This window comes from Apodemus sylvaticus, chromosome 19 (genome assembly GCF_947179515.1).
Source record: "Apodemus sylvaticus chromosome 19, mApoSyl1.1, whole genome shotgun sequence".
In the NCBI taxonomy this organism is placed as follows: domain Eukaryota; kingdom Metazoa; phylum Chordata; class Mammalia; order Rodentia; family Muridae; genus Apodemus; species Apodemus sylvaticus.
Window position 1 is genome coordinate 17,580,942 of NC_067490.1, and position 14,609 is coordinate 17,595,550.

The window sequence follows — 14,609 nt, forward strand, 5'->3', positions numbered from 1 at the left end:
GTGTCACCTTGGCTAGGATGTGGGATATCCAGGGATCTGGTCAGAGGTGTTACCTGGATGTTTGTTAGGGTTTTATAGGTAGCTTTAACATTTAAATATATGCCGAGTCAAACAAATTGTCTACGTAGCTGGACCTCATCCAGTCAACACAACGGCTAAGTCGTGGAAATGCCCCTGTTCCCGAGCTTCTGCTAAGCCCACAATCCTGCTGTGAGTGGTGGCTTTGCTGCTCCTTGTAAGTTATTTGGTTACAGCTAGAGAGACAAGTAACCAAACAAGAGATGTGTAATGTTTTGTTTTGTTTTGTTTGTCTTAGGATATTGTGGTATTTTCAAAAATCACTCAGCAGTTTCTTTTTCAGTGCCCAGTATCTCGTTATTGATATTTATTATATTTGAAAGTAAAGTTTATCCCTTAAAATATATGAATCCATCCATTATGTCTCTTGATGAAATATATATATTTTTTGGAAGAAAATTAAATTTAAGGAGAAGCGTGGTGTGTTTTTCACTAAGGACCTTGAGGTCATGTGTGTTCCCTGACATCCATCCGGTCTCAGGATGAGATTTTGCTCTTGTTGAAGTAGAGGAAACAGATCTGGCCTTCCATGATCCTTCAGTTAGGGGTGGGAGATTATGTGAAGGGCTCCTCTTTTGATACTGCAGCAATCCTGCCTGCTCTGATTACTTGAACACCACTGAAAACAACCGCTCACATTACAGTTAAAACCTGTTGCCCTGGGCCAGACGATGGTGGCTCATACCTTTCATCCCAGATCTCTGTGAGTTTGAGGCCAGCCTGGTCTACAGAGTGAGTTCTAGGACAGCCAGGGTCCTGAGGGGCTGGAGAGATGCCTCAGCACTTAAGAGTCCTTGCTGCTCTTTCAGAGGACCAGAGCTCAGTTCCCAGCACCCACATCAAGTGACATACAACCTTTCTGTAGTCCCAGCTCCCATGGTTCAGAGGCCTCAGGTCCAGCACGTGCCCTCCTACCCACATACCCACTGGCAAACACACACAGTTACACAGTGAAAACTCGTCAAATGAATTGTTCAGAAGTGGTTGACCCCGGGCCAGTGTGGTGGCCGAGTGCTGGCCTCCGACACCTGCCAACCTGAGTTCGATCCTCAGAATCTACGCATGTTAAAGAACAGCATACAGTCACATAAATCTATAATTCTAGTGCTCTCGTGGGAGATGAGAGACAGGAGAATTAAGCTCATGGGCCAGCTAACCTGGAGTACAAAGAGCATCAGAAGCAACATGAGAGACCCGGTCTCAGCAATCTGGAAAATGAATAAACTCTTGAAAGCTGTCTGAGTTGTCGCTGAAAGACCCTGGCTTACAAACAAATGCATTACATAAGGTGGAGAGTGAAGGGAAACACTGCTGTTGACCACTGGCCTCTGCATGTGCACACACATATACATACATACATATGCACACACATGTGAACATGTATACACAGACCAGAGAGAGAGAGAGAGAGAGAGAGAGAGAGAGGTGCTAAATGATTTCTGCTGCTCTTAGACCTTCTTCCCAGAAGAAGGGGCCCCACATCTGTTGGGGTCCAGTTCATTTTCTGTTAGGACACATTGCCTGTGGGTAGTAAATGCCAACCCACAGAAAAAACAGCATGCAACACTCTACAAGCCTTCAAAACACCTCTCTCCTTCCTCATCTATACCTTATGTTCCTATATAGCTACAGGTCTATTAATGCATGTCTCCTGGGTTGTATTTCTCTGGAGAACCCTGACCCAGGAGTTTCTGCCTTGGGTTGAACAAGAAGCACTGATAACTTCACTTAGAACCTATGTCATGGAGACAATAAGGTAGAGTTTGAAGGTCAAGTTGAGGAAGGGTTGCCTAGGAATTGGACATGAGGGAAGACAGGGAGCAGGCCTACTTTTGGGGCATTCAGATAGAGCAAAAAATATTTATGCTACCAAAAAAGGGTATTTGTTGACTCACTGGGAGATATCATTCTTATACTCACACACACACACACACACACACACACACACACGCATGCACGCACGTGTGTGTGTGTGTGTGTAACAGGGTCCCAGACCTTAGTAGGCCTTCAGACCTTAGCACAACTGACTCCATGATGGAAGTACCATTCAGACTGTAAAATTCAGCATGTAGACAGTACCACCACCTGCCAAAAATAAAACAAAGGCCCAATCCATCAACGTCTATAATTCTAGGAAAGTCTGTAAATGTACTAATCCTGTCTTTTGGCTTCTGTAGTTCAGCTTCTGACTCACTGTTCCTGTTCACTGAAGTATGTCAACCCAGAGCATGGTTTTTGTGCTTAAGAGTTCACCCTGAGAAAGGCTCAGGGCAACACTGGGATCCCAGATGCCCAGAGTAGTCACTGGCCAGTTAGTAAAGACTTTTATTGGCTTAAACCCATGTTCAAGCAGTCTTCTCTGGTGGCTACCCCACAACACTAGCTGTTCTGAATCTCCCCATGTACACCAGGCTCAAACTCTTAGAGATCCTCCTGCTTCTACCTCCCCAGTGCTGGGGTAAGTGCACCACCATACCCTCCTTGATGTCTGTCTTTTAATTTTGGAAGAGTAGAACCTTTATGCACCAAGATGCAACCTAACTAAAGGATTACCTGCAGGAGTTCCTGGGTAAAGGTAGATTCCTGGTTGACTGGCCAGCGTGATCCATCACCAAGTTACAGGCCCATTCTTAGGAAATTTGGATTACTGCCTCAGTAGGTACCTAGGTCCTCTGCGAGTCCAATTTCAAATTACAAAGAGGTCTGTATTTTCATTGTCTACCAATATGGGAGGCCTAAGCTAAGAGTTTCCATTTGTCCTTTCCTCTTCCAGGAAGTTCAGCCAGACATTCATAGAAGGCTTTAGATTCAAGAGACTTGCATTGGAGACTTAGAAACAATTCTGCTTCTTCGGAATGCCTCCCTGGGAGCACACAGAAACTTTATGATGTTTTGAAAGAGTCTGAACAAGTCACAGGGACAAGAGCCTGGCATCCTTTACGCCTTCTTAAGTCATCCCTCTCCCTGCCCACCTCCCCCTCTCTTTGCCAGGGATGGGAAATGCCTGTAGATTTTCTTTCATGATTCTAAACTGTAAAAAGGTGGAAACTCTCTTCTTCTGGGATAGTGGTACAATCAGTGGGGACAAAGATAGTTCACATATGCAACAGCTTGTCTTTTTTTTTTTTTTTTTTTTCTGTTACCCTCTCTGCCTTTCAGGTGCTGACCATGACGTGTGTGCGATGCCTATGTTTGGTTGTCAACATCACTACACCTGGAATTCACTTAAGCCCCAATATGGGGCACACCTGTGAGGGGGGTATTTGCTTAATTTGAAGATCCTGGGTCTCTGAGGTAAAAAGACACAGCTTTAATCCAGATCTTTTGAGGTGGGAGGAACTTCCTCTAGTCTGGGCCCTGCCTTCTACTAGAAGCCTATGTAGAGACAAGGAAGAAGGAGGTTCCTACTCTTTTCCTGCCTGACCTCACCTTGCTGCCCATTCTGTCACTGTCTTACAACCTACTTCTTCAGGACTCCAGCTTAAACTAAAGACCAGGTGAAACATCCACCTTCCTGGACGGGACAACTATGGGATTCTTGGGCCTTCTGTTCATAGGCAGCCATTGTTGGATTAGCCGGACCACAGCCCGTAGATCATTCTAATAAATCCCATTTCTATCTCCGTGAAGATTCATTCTCTAAGTTCTGTTCCTGTAGAGAGCCTTGGCTAACACAGTGTGTCTTCCTTTCAACCTCTTATGGACAGGGGTTTCTCTTATACAGCTGAGTCTCGTCCTCTGCTTTTGTGTGTGAGTGTTCACATACATGGAGATGCATGCAGACAAGAGTATGTGTATGCATGTCTATGCGCACATGCGTGTAGCCCAGGGATTAACCTTTGCTGTCATCCAACCAAAAATGCCCATCTTGTGGTTTTGATACAGGGGCTCTCAGTGATCTGGCGGTCACCACACAGTGGGTTTCCTGGCCAGGGAACCTGAGTGATTCACCTGCCTGTGCCTCTCCAGGGATGGGTCCGCAAGGCTGCATCTCGCACTCAGCTTGACATGGCTGCCAAGGGCCAAACTCAGGTTCTCATGCTTGCCAGGAGGCATTTTAGCATCTAGTATCTCTGGCCTCTCCTACTCTGCTTTTAATGACCGAGTGGCAACATCCTGACCTGATAAACAGAAACACAAAACAAAAGACTGCACAGTTCTTGACATGAATGCTACATGTCCATAGGTTTGAGAGCTAACCGTGAACATAGAAGGGTTTATTCAATATTCCTGTGCATTTCTCCATCATGATAATATCACTGTCAACATTCTCCTAGAAGACAGGCTTTTACTCTCTCTCTCTCTGTGCCCTTTCACCTTTCCCATGAGCTCACAACACCTGCCAGATCATGGACTTTCTAGCTGTTTTGATTTTTTTTTTTAAAAGACAGTTGGAAGGCAGTCCACCTGCTGTTTGCCTGGAATTCAGGAAATGAACATCATACCATATGGGCTCTTTAGCAGCCACCCACGTGGCCCCAGACACAAGCAGCAGATCCTCTGGCAGCTGGGACAGGTGCCACTAGGGTGACTGCTTTGCATGGAAATGACACAGTTCTTAAAAAAAAAAAAAAAAAAAACTCCCTTCCATTTTTATCACACGGATACAAAATTCATTTTGGTCTTCTCGCCGACTGCAGAGAGAGTCACAGTTTCTCCGACCATCCATAGCACACGTCCACAGCCCAGCAATGACAAAAATACCAGTGGCAGCCTTACACTTAGCATTCCCATGAGCAGAACTAGCTTATAAAGACGGAATAAAAGGCCTCTATTCAAGGCAAGCGATATGGGGGCTGGCACTTAAAGCTGCCCCCACCCCTAGTGACATACTTCCTCCAACAAGCCTTCACTTCCTGTTTTAGCTTCTTGAGACTCAAGCCTTCACCTCCAAAGCCCCACCTCCACCAAGAGGTGAGAAAGTGTTCAAATGTCTGAGCCTGTGGAGGACATTTCTCACTTAAACTATTACCTCTTCTGAAGACATACCGATGGCTCAGACACTGTAATTTTTTTTTTATTTAAAAAGGCACTAAAGTAGGACTGAGAAGAGGAAGGGGATTAGCATGGGTGGGGGCACGGGGGCAAAATCAAATAATGGGTTGGGATGCATCAAAATATAAAATACATTATGTACATGTGTGGAAATGTCAAATTGAAACCCATTCTATGTCTAATTAATATGGGGCAATCAAAACACATTTCAGATTTATTTATTTAATTTTTATGTGTTGAGGAGGCTAGGCTGACTCCATGACAGGCTTCGAATTAGCAGTTCAGGAGACTAGGCCTTAAATCTCTGCTTCTAAAAACTGGACAAGTCCAAGCAAGTCCAGGCTTTAGAAGCCACCCTGAGGCAAGGACAGTGGGTCAGCAGCAGTTTCCAGCCCCCACCCCAACCCCAGTAATGGAATGTCCTCAGAGATGGAGTAGGATAAGGGTCACCTACCCCTGGAATCCTCTGCTGTGCTTTAAATCAGGCCCGTGAGCTTACTTGGGTGTCTTCTCTATCTTGGTAATGGGAGACCCCAGCATGCTGGACTAATGTGGAATAAAAGCATTCTTTGCATTTACATACTTGTTGAGTCTGGGGTATCATTCTTTGGCGAATCATGGACTCTTACAGTGTATGAGTAGTTTTGCCTGAATGTGTGTTGATATACCATGTAAGTGCCTGGTGTCCCCAGAGGTTAAAACGTGACAGATACCCTGGAACTGGAATTGCAGATGATTGTGAGCCACCATGTTGGTGCTGGGAACCGAGCCCAGGTTCTCTGCAAGAGCACTCTGTGATCTCCAATAACCCATGATGGCCCGTCCTCTCAGCCCTTAAAACATTTTTTAAGTCAAAATTAAAAAAAAATCCTTTTCTTGTACTTTTGTGTGAATAGGTTTACCAAACCATGGATGAATCCTTTTTTTTTTTTTTAATAAAGGAAAGAGGGAGAGGACATAGGCACCTGGATTTCTGAGAGAAAGACCACAAAAGGCCGAAGGGTATAATAAAGTGTGTGTGGAGAACCAAGGCAGATTTTACTGATAGATTGGTACCTGAGGTGGCGATCCTTGGAGAAGATACCATATCCAATGTCAGGTATAAAGTGACCCAGACTGTGTGTATGTCAGGGTGCCCACCACATTGAGAGGGCTAGCATTCCCCCACAAGGTCCAAGAGCCGCAGAAGCAAAGATGGCACCTGTATCTGGGGATGGGATTTGTGGAGAGCTGACTGCACCTTTAAGATGGCGCTGCCTGAGCCTGGCCGCCAGGAGTAAACAAGTCCGTATAAGGCTTGGGGCGTGGATCACTTAGTGGCCTGATCTCACTCCTTGTGGCTCGGCCAATGGCAGAGCGAAGCGTCATCTCGGACCATGGGCCGTCCTAGCGAGGGTATATCAGTCACACTCAAGGGAGATTCGGGGATATATCCAGCAAGCTATAACTTGGCATACATTCTGAGTAAACTCTCTCTGGAAGGAACTGGTGTGCTAGTCTTTCCTGCTGGTCAGGAGATCGGTGCGGCACAATTGGTGGCCCGTACGGGGAGCTCCGAGTTCTTCGCGTCCCCAGGACTTCCAGAACCTGTTGAGAGTCAGAGCAAGCGCTTGGTAAGTGGCCGGTAAGTTGGGCCCCGCATTTGAAAGTCCTCGGAAGGAGGCCTCATTCTTTCTAAGTCCTCGGAAGGAGGCTACATAACGTGAAAGTAAAAGCGGCCGACAGATTATGTTCATGCCGGGAGGAATCCCTCTGTTAATTGTCATCTCAGTGTTTGTGGCGGTGGTTCTGATAACTCTAGTCAGCTGTTTTTGCCTCCGCTGTCATCAGCCTGGACGTGAGTGTTGTCGGTAGAGATGGGGGTTTCACCGTCTTGCCCGATGAAGGTGGTTCTTCAGGAGCTGCTTGTTAGCAAAGGGCTGAAGTATAAAAGCAAAACTATTCAGAATTTTTTAACCACAGTAGATGAGGTAGCTCCTTGGTTTGCCGTGTCTGGTAACCTCACACTTGCATGCTGGGACAAGCTGGGTAAGGACTTAGATCAGGCCTGGGAGGAAGGCAGCCTACAGGACAGAGCGGGAAAGACGGGAGTGCGGGGCTTGTGGAAAGTTATCCGCAGCTGCTTGACTTGTGAGAGTTGCCTGCCTGCCATACAGGCTACAGCTGAGGTCTTAGAGCAAGTTAAAGAGGCTCGCTCTGATAAATCTCAAGAGCCCCCTAGCAAACCACCACACCTGTATCCTAGCTTGAAGGGAATAGAAGAGAAACATGGTTCAGAAGCAGATGGCAGCTCTGACAGTGAGCTACATATGGAGGACCTAGAGGAAGCTATACAGGAACTACTAGCGGAGGTAGAACGAAGAAGAAGAAAGAAAGAGAAGAAGGAAAAGCAAGACAAGGAGTTGAAGGGGGAGAACAAGGAAGTGAGACATGGGGCATTGCCGACAGCCCCTCTGCCCTATGCGGAAGCTTCCGCTGGCCCAACGTCCCTAGGATCAGCAGAGGACGCCAAAGCATCGCATACCTTTTGCCCTAATACTTGGAGGGAAGCCGCTATGGCTTTTCCAGTCTATGAAGATGCTAATGAAGTGAGATCCCATGAGCCGCTTGACTTCAAGCTTCTTAAGAATTTGGCAGAGTCAGTCCAAGCATATGGCATTAATGCCTCTTTCACCCTTGCGCTGGTTGAGCGCGTATCTGGGAATGTTATGATGCCCTCTGATTGGCAATCCACAGTTAAGGAGTGTTTGACTATGGAGCAATATCTAGACTGGAAGTCCATATATGCTGAGCTGGCGCAACAACAAGCCAGGGAGAATGTTGCTAATGGTCAGGCTGCTTGGACTTATGATATGCTTATGGGCCAGGGGCAGTGGCTGAACAATCAGATTAATTTTCCCATCCAGGTGTATGATCAGGTGAGACAGATAGCTAAAAAGGCCTGGAAGTCTCTTCCAAATAAAGGAGAGGTTTCTGGGAACTTAACCAAAATTCTTCAGGGGGCCACCGGGCCATTCTCAGATTTCGTCGCCAGGATGATGGAAGCCGCAGGTCACATTTTTGGAGACACTGATGCGGCCATGCCACTGGTGCAACAATTAATCTTTGAGCAGTGCACTCGTGAGTGCCGCAATGCCATTACCCCATGGAAAGGAAAAGGGCTTCAGGCCTGGATGAAAGCATGTCGCGAGATAGGAGGACCTTTGTCCAATGCTGGATTAGCAGCCGCTGTTGTGCAAGTAGTAGTTCAATATTCTAAAACTAAACAAAGATCTCCTGGAGCTTGTTTTTCTTGTGGTAAGCAGGGCCATATGAAGAAGCAGTGTCCTAATAAAGGAGGAAGTGAGCCTCGTTGCCCTCCAGGGGTTTGCCCTAGGTGTTGTAAGGGAAATCACTGGGCCAATGAGTGCAGGTCAGTCAAGGACATCCATGGCCAGCCCTTAGTTCAGGGCTATGGTGGCGCTCAGCCAGAAAATGTGCAGAGGGGCCCTCAACCCCAGGGCCCACAAATATATGGGGCCATGACAGCGCCAGCCTCCGGAAATACACTGGCCTTTCCGAGACCCCAAGAAGGGCAACCCCAGGATCCACAGGGTTGGACCTCCTTTGCACCACCAGAGTTGTATTAACACCACAGATGGGGGTACAATTGATCCCCACGGACTTTAAAGGTCCGTTACCAGCAGGAACAGTAGGATTGCTGCTGGGGAGATCCTCTTCTGCATTAAAGGGTCTAATCATTCACCTAGGAGTTACTGATTCTGATTATGAAGGGATTGTCAAAATCATGGCCTCCTCTCCTAGGGGGGTTACAGCCATCTCCCCAGGGGATCGTATTGCCCAGCTTTTGCTTTTTTCCAGTTGTCATAGATCATTTGCCGCGCATAGAACTCGCCGCGGTGATCAAGGGTTTGGTTCAACAGGCAATGATGCTGTGTTTCTAAGTTTACATCTGGATGATCGGCCTATGTTACGACTCACCGTTAATGGCAAGAAAATCCAGGGCCTATTGAACACTGGGGCTGATCGTAGCATCATTGCCACTAAGGATTGGCCTACTGCCTGACCAGTACAGGCATCTGCTCAGTCCCTACAGGGCTTGGAGTATGCAAAAGCTCCTAATGTGAGTGCAGCCTTCCTCTTTTGGAAGGATGAAGAAGGGCATGAGGGTCAATTCCAACCTTATGTGCTGGAGTTGCCTATCAGCTTATGGGGCAGAGACCTGTTAACACTCATGGGGTATCATTTGACCAATGGTGAATACTCAGTGCCCTCACAGCAGATGATGCGGCGCATGGGCTGGCAACCTGGACAAGGATTGGGTAAAGACTCTCAGGGGAATGTACATCCAGTAACAGCAACCTCTAAAAGAGATAAGAAAGGATTGGGTTATTCTTAGGGGCCGCTGAGGAGAACATTCCTATCACCTGGAAAACAGAGGAGCCGGTGTGGGTTCCTCAGTGGCGCCTCTCCTCTGAAAAGTTAGCTGCTGCCCAAATGCTGGTTAAAGAGCAATTGGCCCTTAAACATATCCAGCCTTCTGTGTCTCCCTGGAATACACCCATCTTTGTAATTAAAAAGAAATCAGGGAAATGGAGATTACTTCATGATCTGAGAGCTATTAATCAGCAGATGCAGATCATGGGGCCAGTGCAATGTGGACTTCCTTTATTATCAGCTTTGCCTAAAGATTGTCCCATAATTATCATTGATATTAAAGATTGTTTCTTTTCCATACCCCTTAATAAGAAAGATTGTGTACGCTTTGCATTTACACTCCCGTCATGTATTCATGAACAGCCCGATGAGTGTTATGAATGGGTTGTACTACCGCAAGGTATGGCAAATAGTCCCACTATGTGTCAATTATTTGTTGGTAATGCCATTGAACCGATGAGAAAGAAATTTCCCCAAGTAAAATGTTTTCATTATATGGATGATATTTTGTTAGCTGCCAAGAATAATGAGATTTTGGAAGATTCCTATGCTTGTCTAATTAAATTATTGGAACAGAAAAAAATTGTCTATTGCCCCTGAGAAAGTGCAAAAGGGCCAAGTTGTTGATTACTTGGGCGCCACGATTAGTAAAGATAAAATCGTTCCTCAAAAGATAGAATTAAGGAAAGATAAATTATTAACTTTAAATGATTTTCAAAATTTACTTGGGGGATATTAATTGGGTTAGAAGCTTTCTTAAATTACCCAATTATGAATTAAGACCATTGTATGATGTACTTTTAGGGGACCCAGCTTTAGATTCCCCCAGAATTTTAACAGTGGCAGCTAGGGAGTCCTTAAGAAAGGTTGAGGAGAGGCTGCAAGAAGCCTTCTTGCTACGATGGAAAATGGATTTACCCATCATTTTATGCATCTTTAATACCTTTAGTCAACCAACTGGGCTTTTGTGGCAGGAGGGTCCATTATTATGGATCTATCCTCATGCTTCACCTTCAAAATCTATAGAGCATTATCCCACTGCAGTCACATTGTTGGCCTTACAGGGTGTCCAGCAATGCTTGCAGTCATTTGGGGTTTCTCCTGCCAAGATTATAGTGCCATATACTGCTTATCAAGTGAGAGTCCTTTGCTGTACTACTAATGATTGGCCAGTGTTATGGTGTTCTTTTCAGGGCATTATTGATAATCATTACCCTAAACATCCCCTGTTACAATTAGGATGTTTTGACAGGGCAATGGCATGGCCTTGATCCCGTGCTCACATGGGCACAAGGTTCTGTTTGTGTTTTTCCACAGGATAGAACTGATCCCATTTGGGTACCTGAGCGTCTCGTCAGGAAGATCCATCATGAAGACCCTACTCTTGATCGGGGTCCTCTCCCTCCTCATGAAGACTGGGAGGACAGAGCCATGCTGGGGGATTCTATCGGTTTATCCAGTCCCGCTTCCGGTGCAGTATGATGCTCAGAGGGATTTTCTTCATGGATTCTTCAAGCAATGCCTCACCTGAAAGAGTGGGCGGGAGTAGGAGTGTTAACTATTGCCCTGCTGGGGGCCTGTGCTCTTGGTGCGTTTTGTCTCTGCCGTATGGCTCGAGCACAGGCAAGAGAGCGTGCCCTGATGGTTCAAGCCTTTCAGGCCCTTGAGGCAGGAGTTTCTCCTCAGGCATGGCTGGAAGCGATTGATAAGTGCTAACCAATTTCTTTCCCCAATTTCTCGAGCTTAGGACAGCCCTTGCACCCCACGTGACATTGTTCACATTGCACTAGGGATGTGTGTCCGTTTGCTTTGCGACCCAGCCTTTGCACCTGGAGGGACTGTTACCCATTGCACCCAGTAAGGTGGGTCTCCTTTCTTGGCCTGACCGTTCTTGATCACAGGACCACTCATGAAGGGTTTTGTTTGAACGAATGGTATCAGCCTTAATAAAATAAAAAAGGGAGAACTGTGGAGAGCTGACTGCGCCTCTAAGATGGCGCTGCCTGAGCCTGGCCGCCTGGAGTAAACAAGTCCATATAAGGCTTGGGGCGTGGATCACTTAGTGGCCTGATCTCACGCCTTGTGGCTTGGCCAATGGCAGAGCGAAGCATCATCTCGGACCATGGGCCATCCTAGCCAGGGTATATCAGTCGCGCTCAAGGGAGATTCTGGGATATATCCAACAAGCTGTAACTTGGCATACATTCTGAGTAAACTCTCTCTGGAAGGAACTGGTGTGCTAGTCTTTCTTTCCTGCTGGTCAGGAGATCGGCGTGGCACAGGGATTGAGCTGATTAGGGTGCTATCAAAGCAGCAGAGGAGGTGGGGTGATATTCAGTGACCAGGATGCTATCTCTTTAGTCTCCTGTACAGCTCCTTCTGGCAGCTTTCTTGCTTCCTTGCTTAAAGATTTATTATATGTAGGTACACTGTAGCTGTCTTCAGATACACCGGAAGAAGGCAATGGATCTCATTACGGATGGTTGTGAGCCACCCTGTGGTCGCTGGGATTTGAACTCAGGACCTCCGGAAGAGCAGTCAGTGCTCTTAACTGCTGAGCCATCTCTTCTGGCAGCTTTCAAATGCACTCCAGGAGTCTCAATCAGAAGAGCGAGCATGGCAGCGTTAGGAGGTGCTAAGAATAAAGAGCAGAAAGGTCAAGGCTTAAAGGGTAGGGTTGAGTTCATCACTGTGGCGGAGCAAACAATCAGAAGACTGACACTGTCCAACCTCAAGGAATAGGTCTAGATGGGGAGCAGTGGGTAATTATGCTGTGACTTAACCACAGCTGGCTTGGATGGACAGGAGCCCGATTGTTCTATCAGTCCTGGAATCCTTTTAAATTGTGATGCGTGTGTCAGTGTGCATGTGTATGTGCATGTTGCTCTTCTGTGGCTGTTACAAGATACCGGGCAAAAGCAACTTAAGAAAGGAAAGGTTGATTCTTGACTCAGGTTTTGAGAGTATACAGTCTATCACAGGGAGCCGCCTGCCATGTTGTGTTCACAATTAGGAATCAGAGCTGAATGCTTGTTCTCAGCTTGCTTCCTCCTCCTCTTCCTCCTCTTTCTCCTCCTCCTCCTCTTTCCTCCTCCTCTTCCTCCTCTTCCTCTTCTTCCTCCTCCTCCTCTTTCCTCCTCTTCCTCCTCCTCTTCTTCCTCCTCTTCCTCCTCCTCTTCCCTCCTCCTCTTCCTCCTCCTCTTCCTCCTCCTCTTCCTCTTCTTCTTTTCCTCCTCCTCTTCCTCCTCTTCCTCCTCTTCCTCCTCCTCTTCCTCCTCCTCCTTTTCTTCTTCTTCCTCTTTCCTTCTCCTTTCTTCTCCCTCCTCCATCCTTCCTCCTTCTCCTTCTTCTTTGTCTTTCTAAATTTAGCCCAGGACCCCAGATTATAAGATAGTACCACTCATATTCAGGATGCCCCGCTGCCTCAGTTATTTCTCTCTCTCGTGGACTTGTCCAGAGAAATATCTCCCTGGTAGTCCCAAGTCTGTGCAAGCTGACAGGGACATCTTAGCATTCCAATATGTCTACATTCACTTGGGCCCTGGTATTGACCATACCTGTGGGTCAGCTATGGATATACATGGTTTGCATTATGCTAGCAGTTATTTTCTTTAAGCCCTATTGTCGATCTCATTCTTATCTTTCATGACAGGGTTTGCTCAAGGAAAATAAGCAGGTTCAGGGAAAGAAAACAGAGGTGAAAGTGGATAGAAAAGAGACAAGAAGGAAGACAACTAGTGAAACACAGTTATGTGCCTGTCAATCAGAGATGTGGTGTCAGCCTCACAGGGGACAGGTGGGGACAGCCGTTGGCAAGAGACAGATGCAGCAACATTTCCATCTTGAGTCTCCAGCATTGGTTAGTGGGCACAGAGATCTGTACCTCGAGCGATGGCCGTGTCCAAATCTACATACACGAGTGGAGTGTCCTTTGGCATTTTTCTAGTTAGTCCACAACCTGAAATGATTCCACAGCAAGCTCAGGCTTGGGCTTCATCTCCCTCACAAAGTCTCCTCTCTCAAGGGCTAAGGCTTGCTTCCCTTCTACATGCACTTAGTGTGTCTATGTGCACTCAGTGTGACTACATACACTTAGTGTGTCTATGTGCACTCAGTGTGTCTACAGTGCACTCAGTGTGTCTACATGCACTTAGTGTGTCTACGTGCACTCAGAGTGTCTACAGTGCACTTAGTGTGTCTATGTGCACTTAGTGTGTCTACGTGTACTTAGGGTGTCTTCATGCACTCAGTGTGTCTATGTGCACTTAGTGTGTCTGCATGCACTCAGTGTGTCTACAGTGCACTTAGTGTGTCTATGTGCACTTAGTATGTCTACGTGTACTTAGGGTGTCTTCATGCACTCAGTGTGTCTATGTGCACTTAGTGTGACTACATGCACTCAGTGTGACTACATGTACTCAGTGTGTCTACAGTGCACTTAGTATGTCTACATGTACTTAGTGTGTCTACGTGCACTCAGTGTGTCTGACTTACGCTCAGGCCCACTTACCCCTGATGGCCCTTCCTTCCAGAGAAAGAAGAGGCAGAATAGGTGAGCCAACGAGGCAGAAGGGAGCCAGCATCACGGTCAAGCAATGGGCTAGGCTGCGCACCTATATGGCGGTCAGTTGCATCTCGGCACAGGGCAGGTCTGCAGGGATTAACAGTGGAGCAACATGAAGAGCGCCCGAGGCAGGTTTAGTACTTCATTCTGCAGAAGGCAAGCCAGCATAACTCCAAGACACAGTGGCGCCCTTTAAGAAGTTAAAAATATTCTAAAGAGGTCAATATTAACAAATGCACAGTACGGTTTTTTGTTTTTTGTTTTTTGTTTTTTTGAATGAGCAAAATAGTTCTTGATGAAAAGAAAAATGCAAGGACATTCTGGAATGGGGGTATGTCCTTAAACAAGGAAGCTGTGGTAAAAAACTCAGGTTCAGGACCTAAACACACATTGTTGGCTTACAGACAATTCCACTAGGCGCTGCCTAACAGCTACCTAGCAACAGCTTACGTCATCACCTGTTGCCAGGTGTGAGCCAGGAAGTCTAAAAAGACTGCTCACTACCTCAACTCTCTCCACCCCCCACCCCACCCCC